Below are 12,466 nucleotides of genomic sequence, written 5' to 3'. Positions count from 1 at the left end.
TGCAGCTTGTCTTCCCAGTTTATGTGAAAAGTTCATCTGTATATCTATTTTCACATAAACCTTAACTCAACACAAAGATCTACTTGAAGAATGGTGGCACAAAGTGTATACTTGGTAAGCATGAAAATCTATACAGCATCCAAACCCATAAATTTATTTGTGAAAACCTTGTTTCCTGTTCAATTTGTGACTTCTACAAGCTTGCAACCACTGATGTCATCAACATATTTGATTAAGAGATTCTTAATTGTCCATTTAGAGACAACACAGAGACACACATTTTTTCCTTCAGTAATTTAAAAGCTTTTCCATGTTCCATCATCCATACACAGATAATAGTTTTCCAACAATGCCTCTCATGAGTAATTTTCAGCAAATTCAAAGAGTGTGCAGAACTGTGAATGGTGCAATTACTTTGGAGGACTCAGAGGTCCTCCCTCCCCGTTCATCCTGCAAGATGTGTCCTTTCTTGTGCCTACATCAGGCAGAGGACTTTTGCCAAGCTCAGGCTTATAAAAAAAAATTAACATTTCAGAACTATTGACAGGCCTTTAAGCAAAATTCATTTCTCATCCAGTTGCACTGGGAATACTACTTCTCACAAAAGAAAAAAATCCAATTAAATAGAAGCTGGATTTCTCCAGTTACCTGCATGTACTTTAGTGTAATAATTGCCCTTTCAGTCCTATGGATCAGACCTTGTTCAAGTCTGAAGTCCAACAGCCAGTAGCCATCTGCCTAAATAATTTCCTGGTCAACTATTCAAACATATTGTTTAAACAGTTACTTTTTTGCATCAGCAGTTTTTAGTTTTCCTGTGTGACTTCTCTCCTCACAACAGCATCAAAGATCTTCTGTTTGAACTCCTTCAAATGGCAGTCTCAGGCTATTTCACAGATGGAATGATATAGGGACAATCCTATAAAAAGCCTCCCATAGCCACCACCTTATTTCTTTTTTCCTTTTCATGGATGAAGGTAGATTTAGACTGGGTATCAGGAAGAAATTCTTTACAGTAAGGGTGGTGAGGTACTGGAACAGGTTGCCCAGGGAGGTTGTGGATGCCCCTCCCTGGAAGTGTTGAAGGCCAGGTTGGACAGGGCCTTAAGCAACTTGGTCTAGAGGAAGGTGTCCATGCCCATAGCATGGGGAGAGGAACTAAATGATCCTTTCCAACCCAAACAACCCTATGATTCTAGTAGAGCAACTTTTCTAAACAGGACTACTTTCCACTTAGGATTACAGAAACAGCCAAGGAGATAAATGGAAGAAAATTTTAAACAAAATCCAGTGAAAAGAGATCTAATATGCAATTCCTTGCATTATCCTAGCCATAACCATGCAAAGTATGCTTATGCTTCAGAGGGCAGCTTTCAAATAAGTAAGGCAACCAGTTGCAGGTAAAATGGAAAATACCTTTTTCTATGAAAACAGGGTGAATTAAAACTGGCAAGAGTCAGAATTTTAGTTTAAACATGTTTCATGAGAATAGTCTGACAGCAGTGAGGACAATAAAATTCTCCTTAAGTGTCAATGCTAATTAAAACATAGCAGCATCAACGGAAAACATATTACTTAAAGGAAAACAAAACCTAATTTTCTCTTAACAGTTTTCAGTGCTGTTGTATTCCTTTAAAAAGTTGTTAATGTTTATTGACACTTTTCAGTCTGACACATTTTCCAAAAGCTCTGTAAGCAGCTCACATCTGCATATAATTTCATTACCCTTCGTTCAAGAGCCTGTAATGATAATTTTGTAAAGTTTATTGTTGATGTTTTCAAACTACTGTTTCTTCTAAAGTTAGTATTTTTTGTTGTTGGGTTTTCTTTGGTTTTCTGGGGGGTTTGTTGTTCTTGTTGTTACTAAAAGCAATGTGTCTTTCTGAGTGTTGGAGCACTACAGAATTTTTAATTCTGTCATCGGTGTTGAGAAAAATGTACCACTGTATTACTCCACTGATTCATACGCACCGGGAACATTTCTAAAAAGTTTTTTTCTGAACGAACATTAGGATATTGAAAAGAGATTGTCCTAAAAGTAATTACTTGGCTTGGCAAAGGTTTTGCTATATTTTTTTCCTATAACCATTCATAGAATCATAGAACCAACAAGGCTGGAAAAGAGCTCAGAGATCATCAAGTCCAACCTATCATCCAGCACCTCATGACTAACTAAACGATGGCTTCAAGTGCCACATCCAATCCTTTTTTGAACACCTCCAGAGATGGTGACTCCACCACCTCCCTGGGTAGCACATTCCAATGCCAGATCACTCTGTGAAGAACTTTCTCCTCACCTCGAGCCTAAACTTCCCCTGGCACAGCTTGAGACTGTGTCCTCCTGTTCTGGTGCTGGTTGCCTGGGAAAAGAGACCAACCCTCACCTGTCTACAACCTCCTTTCAGGTAGTTGTAGAAAGCAGTAAGGTCACTCTATTTTTAAATCAACATCCTCTACTCAGAAATCCCCAGGAGCATCCTGTCAGGTCTGGTAGTAAATCACAGTATACATCCAATAATGCTAAAGCAAGGTTAGCAGCATATCCCAGAAACAATAGAGAAAGAACAAAAATGTAAAGGCGAATTGGAACAATAACAACAAAAAAAGGAAAGTCATTATGCCATAAACTTCACAGTGGAAATATGCATCTCAGAATTTAAAAATTAATGCAAAACCTTACACTGAGATCTTGTTCCTCTTTGAACTTGGTAATTCCTTCATGCATAGAAAATGTAACATAAGTCCTTGCTTCTTAGCAGGAGAAAAAGCATGGAGTATCCCAAGTCTTTCTGGTCTCTAAAATGTTTACCAGGACGATGTACTTGGCTGAAAACCTGGATATGGTGTGCTCTTGTCTTTTCTGTGTAAAGCCTAGACACTGTCTTTCCAGCTCTCGGTACAGAGATGGAAACACATCTGTGTTTATTCTGGCAGTAGAGATTTCTTTGTTCATGTTCAGCTTGCTTAGGTCCAGAAACACACTTTCTGACTGACATCCAGTAAATCTGTGTCTCCTCGTTTCTCACCTGCTGTTTGGAGATGAGGAGTAAAACTCTGTGGTCACACAAGTTAGATGCAAACCCAGGAAACCACAGGTATACATGAGTAAGGCATACATGGAAGGGTATATACATACTCAGCTTCTCTAGAGAGCAGGTACAGTTGCTCCACATTTCAAGGTGGTCTGCACACATATGCTCACTACCTTCACTCAGCCAGGCTATCAGCCACCCTTTTGAGACACCTCCATTAATTTCCTTACAGGAGAATTTTAACCATGGTCTTAACACCTGGCCCACTTGAGACAGCCAGCTAGGTCTCTCTTCCTTACACTTTATGGCACAGGGTCAAAGTGTAAAATGATTAAAACTATATTAAAATAGGGTTTTTAAAGTTTAAGTGGTTTTGGGGGGGGGCTTTGGTTTTCTTTGGTTGGTTGAGGGGGGTAGGGGGTATATTTGTTCATTTGTTTGTTTTAAGTGAAAAGCCAAACCAGAACTCTTAATAAAGAGACAATATGAAAATAAGCTACTATCCCACTGAAGAAGGACTGCCTGGACTTAGTTTCTTAATACTGGGAGGAATCAAGTTTGTGCCCCTTGCTGTTTCTGCCTCCATCTCATGGCATCCAGTTTATGCAACAAATCAGATTTTAGTTGCTGCCAAACTGGAACTTCACACCGCAATAAGTTTACAATGCTATCCAGAACTTTTTAATAAAGCAAATCTTAAGCACCTCTTCATATTTACTGAGCAATAAAATATCATGCCAGAATTAAAAGGTGTTTCTGAAAATAGTTTGAATGTGAATCAGAGGATAATTCAGCAGATCCCATGGAGCAATTACAGAGTAGGAAGAACAAATAGACATTAACAGATAAGTGAGACAAGCAATCATAGACAAACTGTTTACTTCCCTGCTGATGGATAAGTAGGCAAAGGGTCACCTAGGTGGGATTTCTTTATTTAGCTTTTTGCTTGTAGATTTATTCTTGACGGTATATTTATTCTTGATGTCAGGCTTAACAGACAAGACTATACTGACTATTTGGTAGCAATGTGCTACGTATTTTTAGCACCAAACAGCTCTGTGGAAGTCTTCAGTCACCATCTAAAACAGGGGTTTATGGAAGAATGGAAAAATATTAAGTCCCTGTTACAGAAGGGAGGATGAAGCACAGGGAGTGCACACCTGTCCTGCAGTCAAACTGAATGGGGCAACAACACCTTCTGTTCTTAATCCAGTGTTTAAGCAGTGTTAAAGAAGCTAGCTTTGCAAAGGTTGTAATCAATTGCTAGGAAAAAAACCCCTTTGGCTAAAACTCCCAGAAACTGTCTGGGTGTTATTAAGCCTTCACTGAAGAGTATAGCCATGGTGAACCACATCACTGTTTTTGACTATTTATTACCAATATTTTTTATTTATTTATTTATTTTCATTATTATTAATTACTAGGCACAAGGACCAAGATACAGACAGTATTTTATGACTGCATCCTATGTCAACAGAAAGATGCTTGGACCCAAGCAATAAACCTAGAATTTCTTTTTCTTTTTCCTTATTTGAAAGATACATCAAGGTATCTTCAATTGATGAATTTTTAAGGCATTGCAACTTTAAAAATACTTAGTTTCAGGACTAAGCAAGTCTATCTCACTGCTTTCTGACATGTCAGGTACCATCTTCTACTTGACTTCCAGCAGGAAATGCCCAATAGCTCATCACCCACTTCATGGATAAATGCAAGAATAATCAATCCAAACAGTATAGTCAATTTTAAAAAAGCTAGGTCTGCTGCAGAGGTCAGAGGTCAGAAGTCAGAGAAACATTAAAACCATCTGGGGCAGAGGGACTGACTGTGTAGCAATAAGGTACGCAGAACCAGCCTAATTAACAGTCCTTCCTTCAAAGTCAATCCAATAGAAACATTTTCTTTTGTGCCTCCGTATTTATCTCAAGGCTTATGAGGGTTTTGTTTGATTGGTTTGCTTTGGTTTGTTTTTGTGTTTTGGAGGGGTTGTTTTGTTGCCGGTGGTGATTTTTTTTCTCTGATTTAAACTACAGAGATTTAAAAAAACAGCTCTCAGGATAAATGTATCATAGACCATGTCTCCCCATGTCAAAAATTATTTTCAACTGCTTTAATTTTTTTCAAATGACTCAGATGCACACTATTTCAGCAGAAATTAATCTGTACTTCTTTCGATTGTTTCATATCCTGTCACATAGACATGTTTTGAATTCATCTCTGTGACAACCCTAAGCAAATGATCACGCTCCAAAGCTGGCTCTCCTTCAGCAAGAGGCTGACCAGCTGACCTCCACAAATCCTTTCCAACAGAAATCATTCTCTGATGCTATTCTAACAGACTGGCTACAAACCAATTCTTTCTGTCATGATTTAAGCAATGCTACTGAAAAAAAAAGGGTAGTAAAAAGTAAGAGATCTGCACAAGCCTTACTTTGTGATGGCAAAACATTATCATGTATTTATAGTAAGAGGTATATAGAAAAAAGTATATGCCTCAGAGAGGTTTTTCATTCATGTATTCTTTTTAATCCCATCCAAATTTCTGCTTGACCATGAGAACCAGCACTTTTCATAAAAAACAAACAAACAAACAAACAAACAAACAAAAACCTAACCTACCAAACAAAAAACCAGGTCAAACAAAACAAAGCCAACCAAACAATCAAAAAAACCCTAATGAACTCTGCTATGTGATGGATTCCTGATGGGGAGTAGAGCTGGATGTGTAGAGTTGAATTGAAGAAAGGAACACTGAAATCCTTCTTTAGATCACCAAGGTAAATCTGCCTGTAGTGTTTAGTGTACAATATAATCAAAACTGTCACACAAACACTGCCACTGCAGTTGTAAGAAGATGAAAGTACTGTCTTAGCAAAGCCAATACTAATATTCTGGAAAAACAACTGCTAAAGACCCTCTGCTACTTGTACCTAAATCCTTTTTCCATGTTCTAATTTCACTACTACCACTACAGAGACTGTAGGCAAAGTAATTGAAGTTTTTCAGGGTAGGCAAAATAAGGAAGCAAAACAACGGTTGTTTCTAATGGTTATTAACAGCTGTTTCCACACCTATTTACTTCTTCCTCATTTCATCATCTAGGATGAAATCCTGTCTTTCATCCTCTGAAATCCACCAGCTCATCCCCTAGGATGAATGGTTGCCTCTGGGCGTACTCTACAGTATTTGTTTTAACACCAATGTTGCTATCAATTATTTCTTTGTTTACCAAATGCACAATTCTTTATGAGATTCTAAGGACCACGTTTCATTACTCGGTAATCAAAAAATATGTCTTGAAATGCAATGACAACACTAGCTGAAAACATTTACATAGAGAAGCCCAGAAATCTATTCAGCAGATTGCTCTGCTCTGAATCACTTTGTATTCACCAGGATTTGTAAATCTGAGGGTCATCTTAGGCTTTTTGCAAAACAGCAAAAGTGATCAGATTTCCCAGCCATATTAAAACAGAGGTGGAAACATTTTTAGAGAAAAGACAGAAATCAAGGGTTGGACTGATATAAATCGTATGTAATACACTATCTTCACAGAGACTTCTGTAGAAAAATCATACCATTAGGTATTTGGAAAGTAGCAGAAAAGATTAACTGAAATCTGAATACATCACTAGGACATCTTGCAAATGAAAAAAAACCACACACACCCCCCCCCCCCCCCCAAAAAACTCCCCAAAAACCAAACCCCTAATCTTGTTATGTTACCTCTGGAACTGTTTGAAAGACAGGTATATGAAAGTGCATCCTTGGCTCATGTACATGCTATACCAACAGAAAGGCTGCATGCAAAAACAACGGAACAAATGGTAATGTAAAGCACTGTGTTGATTACATTCCATTTACTACACAAAGAATCTTTGGTTTTAAGGTTTAAATCTCAAAACAAGAGAAAACTCAATATGATTTTGAGTGGATTTGTCTCTGTTGAAGCCAGAAGCATGACTCTTAATGCCTGGTTCTGCTCACCAAGACACTCCACTGCATTTGGACTGCTTCTGCTTTACTTTTCAGAATTAAAAATTTTGAAAGCTGCGATGCATTATTTTTTTAATTGCTTAGTTGCATGTTCCAGTATTTTGGGTTGGGGAAGAAAATAATATTTTTGTTTAAATTGCATTTCTTGTAAATTTATTATCACAAAGAATGTGAAAGTGCTTTTACCATTAAAATGCTGCCTTGGAAGAAGTCATTATTGGGGGAAAAGCGATGAAGACATTGAGCTATGTTCATTTTCCTGCTCATTTCATTTTAGTCATATGCCAAAACGTATCTTGTAACACCAATACAATATGTTTCAGTACAGCAGTCAGACAAATCATCTTTTTCGGCTCTGTCCCACATTTTTTCTAGAAATGCATCTTGCCTATCCAAGTGTCTAAAATAGGATTTTCCTGCCTAGCTATTTGCTTGGAAAGGTGTTAGTATATCCCCATTCATTTTTGGCATCTTCCAGCTCAGTCTCCCCTTCCTATACCACATGTACAATGCCTTCAGGCATCCGTCTCCTTCATTTGCAGGCTGAATGAAACCACTAGGCTAGGAACTTTATGAACATTACCATCACAAAAGTAATTCACTGTTTAAAAAATGTGGCTGCTATAACAGACCTACGTTTTCCTGTTACATGGAACACTTTGTACTGCATATAGTCTCACACCTTCCAGCTGCTGCTTGTGTACAAAGTCTTTACATTTGTTTCCAACCTTCAGTCCTTTACTTTTTCTCACTTTCACCATGTTAAATTTCCTATGTGCATTTTGATTCTTTTTTAGCCAAGAAATAAGCCAGGGCAGAGTGGAACTCAGCTTCTGATTCTTGCCGGAAGGTGTTAGGAAATATGCAGCCAATGTAGTACTCAATCTGATACATTAAAAAAAAAAAATCAAAATTCAAACTGACAGTTCAGAATACAAACAAAAGCTTGAGATTTTGACATTGCTATGAGCAAAAAACAAAAAAAAAACCAAAACCCAAAAAAAACCACATGTGTATAGGGAAAGCAAGTACTTACAAAGGTGTCAAGTAGCTGACCAAATGGAATGTTAGATTTTAGGTAACAAAGAGTCTGTATATAGTGACATCAGGGTAGGGACCAAAACTTTCCATCAGCAATACTACAGGACTCACTGAAAGATATTTAGAACCACTTAATATGACTCACATGGGAAGGAAAGAGAACGAAAGGGGAAGAACAGCATAGGATTGGGATGTCCATTATGCCGAGACACTAAAGGACTCTCCAGCACTGGCCTCTGCCTTGTGAGGTGATAATTGTGTCACACAGTACAGATGGAGTAACATCACCCTCTAGAAGTGCTGTCTTTTCTTATGAGATTAACGTAAAAAAATATGTTAAGCATCACAAAGTTATTTGGTTTTATAAAATACACAGTCCAGAAATGCATCTATTTCTCTTACAGCAGCTTCTGAAAACATTGCTTTTCATCAGCAATGAATGACACAATAGCAGCAAGACCAAAACATAGCTCCTTGAAGGGCTTGCCTAAAGGGATATGGAGGAAACTGAGCTAAATGAAAAGTTAAGCAGCAATGTTTTATATTTCTTGGATGCAGGAGAAAAGGCCAAGACTGAGGAAGCTCCCTGTGGGGGTAGAACTCCCCCGCATCCTTTTTACAAATGTGCACAAAAAGTGTGATGAAGACCATATGCTTAGGCTATGCAGGAAGGCCAACAGAGGGGATGAGGGAAGAAAAGATATTCATACTGACTTGTGCTGTGTATATAGCATTACCCTGTGTATAGGTGGGTGGTTTTAAGGTGAAGAAGAGAACAGTATGGGAAATTCTCTGATTCACATTGATATGAAAGAAATCAGGTTGATAGAAGTGTTGTACCTCCACAATGACAACATGTTTTCACTTGTCATCAGTGTAGGCAGCTATCAGAACCAGGTTTAGTTCATTGTTGTCCAAAAGTAATTAACTTTCTAGAGGGTATAATATTGCATTGAGACAATATAGGGAATGCATATCCCCATGGCAGCACTTAAGAAATCTGGACTGTGTTTGTTAAAAACGTAATACTCCTTGCTATCCATTTTTCATTATGTGACAAAACATTTTTACTTCCAGTGAACAATGCAGCACAGATGTGGACTTTATTTAAGTAGGAATTATGTTATTCGCCTTTTAATGTCATAGTCTGTATTACCCTATATCAAACTACAGGGCAACCATTCATTCTCCCTTGCTGTTTTACATTTTGCCAGTTATTCATAAAGTCAGTGGTTGACTAAAAATCTATTTGTTAAAGCAAATTAAAAAGTAGAAATATTTCTGTTTAATGCTAAATTTCTATCAAATTGCAACAGTTGGAGAAAAATGTTTGCCATGGCTCTAAGCTTGTTACAGCTCTGTCAATTCACCACGTCTAGAAAGCAATAATGTACACCCCACTTAAACTTTGAACAATCAAGCTTGTTCCCAGGGTTGTTCCTGCTTAAAGATTTGGTAATGGTCATTTAGAATTGTTGTCATTTAGAATGTGGGAACAGACACTCATTTTTTATATAGTATTAATAATACTGTTAAAGATAAAAGTTCTTAGCCTTAACAGATAAAAATCAATGGTCGTGCATCCCTTTCAATAAATTATTATATTTAGAAACATAATAGCAAGACAAAAACTATGATTATGCTACCACAGATCCTCCTCACTAAGGCAGAACATCAGGCTGAGAATTGGTTCCACAGCAGCATCAAAGAAAATCAGCTTCAAAGAGACCTCTGGAAGAGACCATCTGATCCATTTCTGTGCCTAGGGGCACAAACATGTGTGTGTTGACCCTTCCTGGTAGATATTTGTTCAATTCATGAACCTCCAGTAACAGAGATTCCCCAGTTTTCCCAGGACAAACTTTTTTAATACAGTGAAAATTATTCCCTTTCTTGGGAATAAAAAAAACCCAAAGCACAGATAATTTAGAGTAACTGAAATAAACTGCAGTTTATTTGTTAGTGTGTTGTGCCACCTACTTCAGGAAGCAGAAAACAGTGAAGAAGAAAGAAATGATAGAGCAGTGTACACCTGCTTTAAGCCTGTTTTAAAGATCCCATGGTTTAGATTTATATTCTGCCAGGAGCCTCTAATCTGAACAATACCCACATGAATAAAGAATGAACTAAGAAACAGTATTTGATTTTTTACAACTGTGTTTAACTTTTACAAGGTCAGTGAACACCCAAGGCAGTTCAACTCCCCTTGAAGGCATGACTCCTCTAAGTAAATACACTCCTGGGACACAAGTAAGAGAGTAGAGGTCATTGCTTCATTGCTTTGTGAAAGAGCCACAAGGAAGTGTAAAGGGTGGATATACCATCCCGCTAGGTCCTCATGGAAACTGTTCTTTGATGAACCAGAGGACTTCATTAGGGCACCTATGAAGAATAGCGTGAAGGAAATGGGTCAGATGGAGAGCACCTAAAAAGAAGAAAAGACTCTGAGAACAGGGCCTAGAACTAGAAAAAGCAATTTCAAAATTGGAGATAAAGAAAATGTTAACAGTGGGGCTGGCAACCACTGCTTATACAGAAAAAGATGGAGGAAAAGCCAAGACAACACCTGAAACTATGAAAGACAGAAAACTAGAAGCCCATATGAAGGGCCAGAAGAGCTATATTCTTGTTTTGGAAGTGCCTGATAAATGATGTCTCAGACAGATTAAGATTATTTTAAAAACCTCTAGCTAGTTCCTTTGATAGGCACCCATGAAATAAAATTAATTCTATAGCCACTGTATTATTTATATATAGCCTCTAAGATACCACCCTTCTGGAACTCAAATCTCTTTGAAACCACCTATGGAGAAATCACGCTATATTTTCTGGATAATATCTGTAAACAAAAACTCTTATAACCTGCATGTAAGTGTAGTAGACATACATTTAAGTAATTAACAGTTGCATTTAAAATGAAATGTTCGTATTTACAAAACAAAATCTCGAAGAACTCATATTCAAAAGCATTAAGATGGTGAGAGGAGAGGAGGAGAGGGGATTGACAAGTACCCTGCTCATCCAGTTGCAAAATCTTAATCTTATTGTGACTTTCCAAATCAGCAAACCGTGTAATAAAAAGGGATAGTTCTGCCAGTGCAACTGATTTGTTAATTAATACAGCAGAATATAACTCTTTGAAAAATTGTTTTTCATTTATCAGAAGGTTTTCACACAAGTCTTATTTCTGATAAGTTCAACTCTGCCAATGTGGAGAAAAATTATTTTAGTATATATTCTGTCAAACTACTGCTGAGTAACACATAACCCTTAAAAGTAGTACAATAAACAGGAAAAATCAAACCAAACCAACCCAACCCAAAACAAACAAAAATAAAAATAAACAAATAACCCCCAAACAAACAACAAAACCCCAACAACAACAAACAGAAAACCACATAAAATGTTATCAACCCTAAAAGCATCTAAACTTTGCACATTTCATGATTGTTATTATTATTTTTTACTACTACCATTTAAAGGGAAATAACAGGGTTTGCATGATGCTGTTGTAATTTTGTCTGCTATTAACTGGTGATCCTGGTCAAATAAGAGAAGGAAATGGTGTGAGACCAATTCTTTGTTGGCGTTAGTGTGTTGATTTCATTAGATTTATGCCAGCAGAAAACACAGGCTTCTCTTTAGATTTTTTTTTTTTAAAGCCACACCATTTGCTTTTATTAAACCATTATTTTAACTTGAAGAATAGAGATGAGTGACAGGATCCACTACCAAATCTAACAAAGTGCATGACCTGGGGGGTTGGTTATTTTGCCAATCCCATCCCCAAACATTTTTTTGGTTATATTTATGCATCTCATACACAAGGAAGTTGAGCATTACAAACCCTGAAAAGACCTTGCACAATTACTTTTTATTGTGATCCACAGATTCGTGTCACAGTTAGTTAAGCCTCTCTGTTTAGAAGAGGCCACATATAAATGAAATTAGTTTACAACCAAAGCCAAAGATATGCTCTAGTATTTCTCCTCTATGCTTCAATTAATTAAGCAGTCTTGGGGGAAGAAGACCGCAGAAAATGTACCAGTCCCTCTCACTGTAAGATGATGCCCTACAGCTCTGGGAGCAAAAAAAGAGTATACTCAGGAAAAAGAAGGAAAGTTCACTGTGTCTGGGCTTGATGGAGAAACAGGCTACACAAAATGGCTTGTTTTGGGAAGCTCTCAGACGGATTTTCAGTAATGGAAGCAGGAAAGAGCTCCAAGAGTTCTGCAGGGTGTGGCAACCTTAGGTTAAGCTGCAGTGGCTGAATCAACCATGTTTAAGATGTTAAATGAGAGCTGGGCTAGCTGAAACTAATGTGGACTTTTTTTTTCTTCCTTTTTTTTGAAAATAAAGGATAGCTGTGAAAATAAAACTTGGGCATGTTTCCCTAA

General features: G+C 37.4%; 1 protein-coding gene across 1 annotated transcript in view; it reads right to left on the bottom strand.

Annotated features, from left to right (window-relative positions):
* ITGBL1 (integrin subunit beta like 1) overlaps window positions 1-12,466 on the bottom strand; it is a 146,356-nt gene that overhangs the window by 123,521 nt on the left and 10,369 nt on the right. The gene's annotated exons all lie outside the window — the stretch shown is intronic.

The sequence above is a fragment of the Indicator indicator genome, chromosome 1 (assembly GCF_027791375.1).
Source record: "Indicator indicator isolate 239-I01 chromosome 1, UM_Iind_1.1, whole genome shotgun sequence".
Classification (NCBI taxonomy): Eukaryota; Metazoa; Chordata; class Aves; order Piciformes; family Indicatoridae; genus Indicator; species Indicator indicator.
The sequence above is the reverse complement of the archived record's forward strand: the minus strand, read 5'-3'. Positions and strand labels throughout refer to the sequence as shown.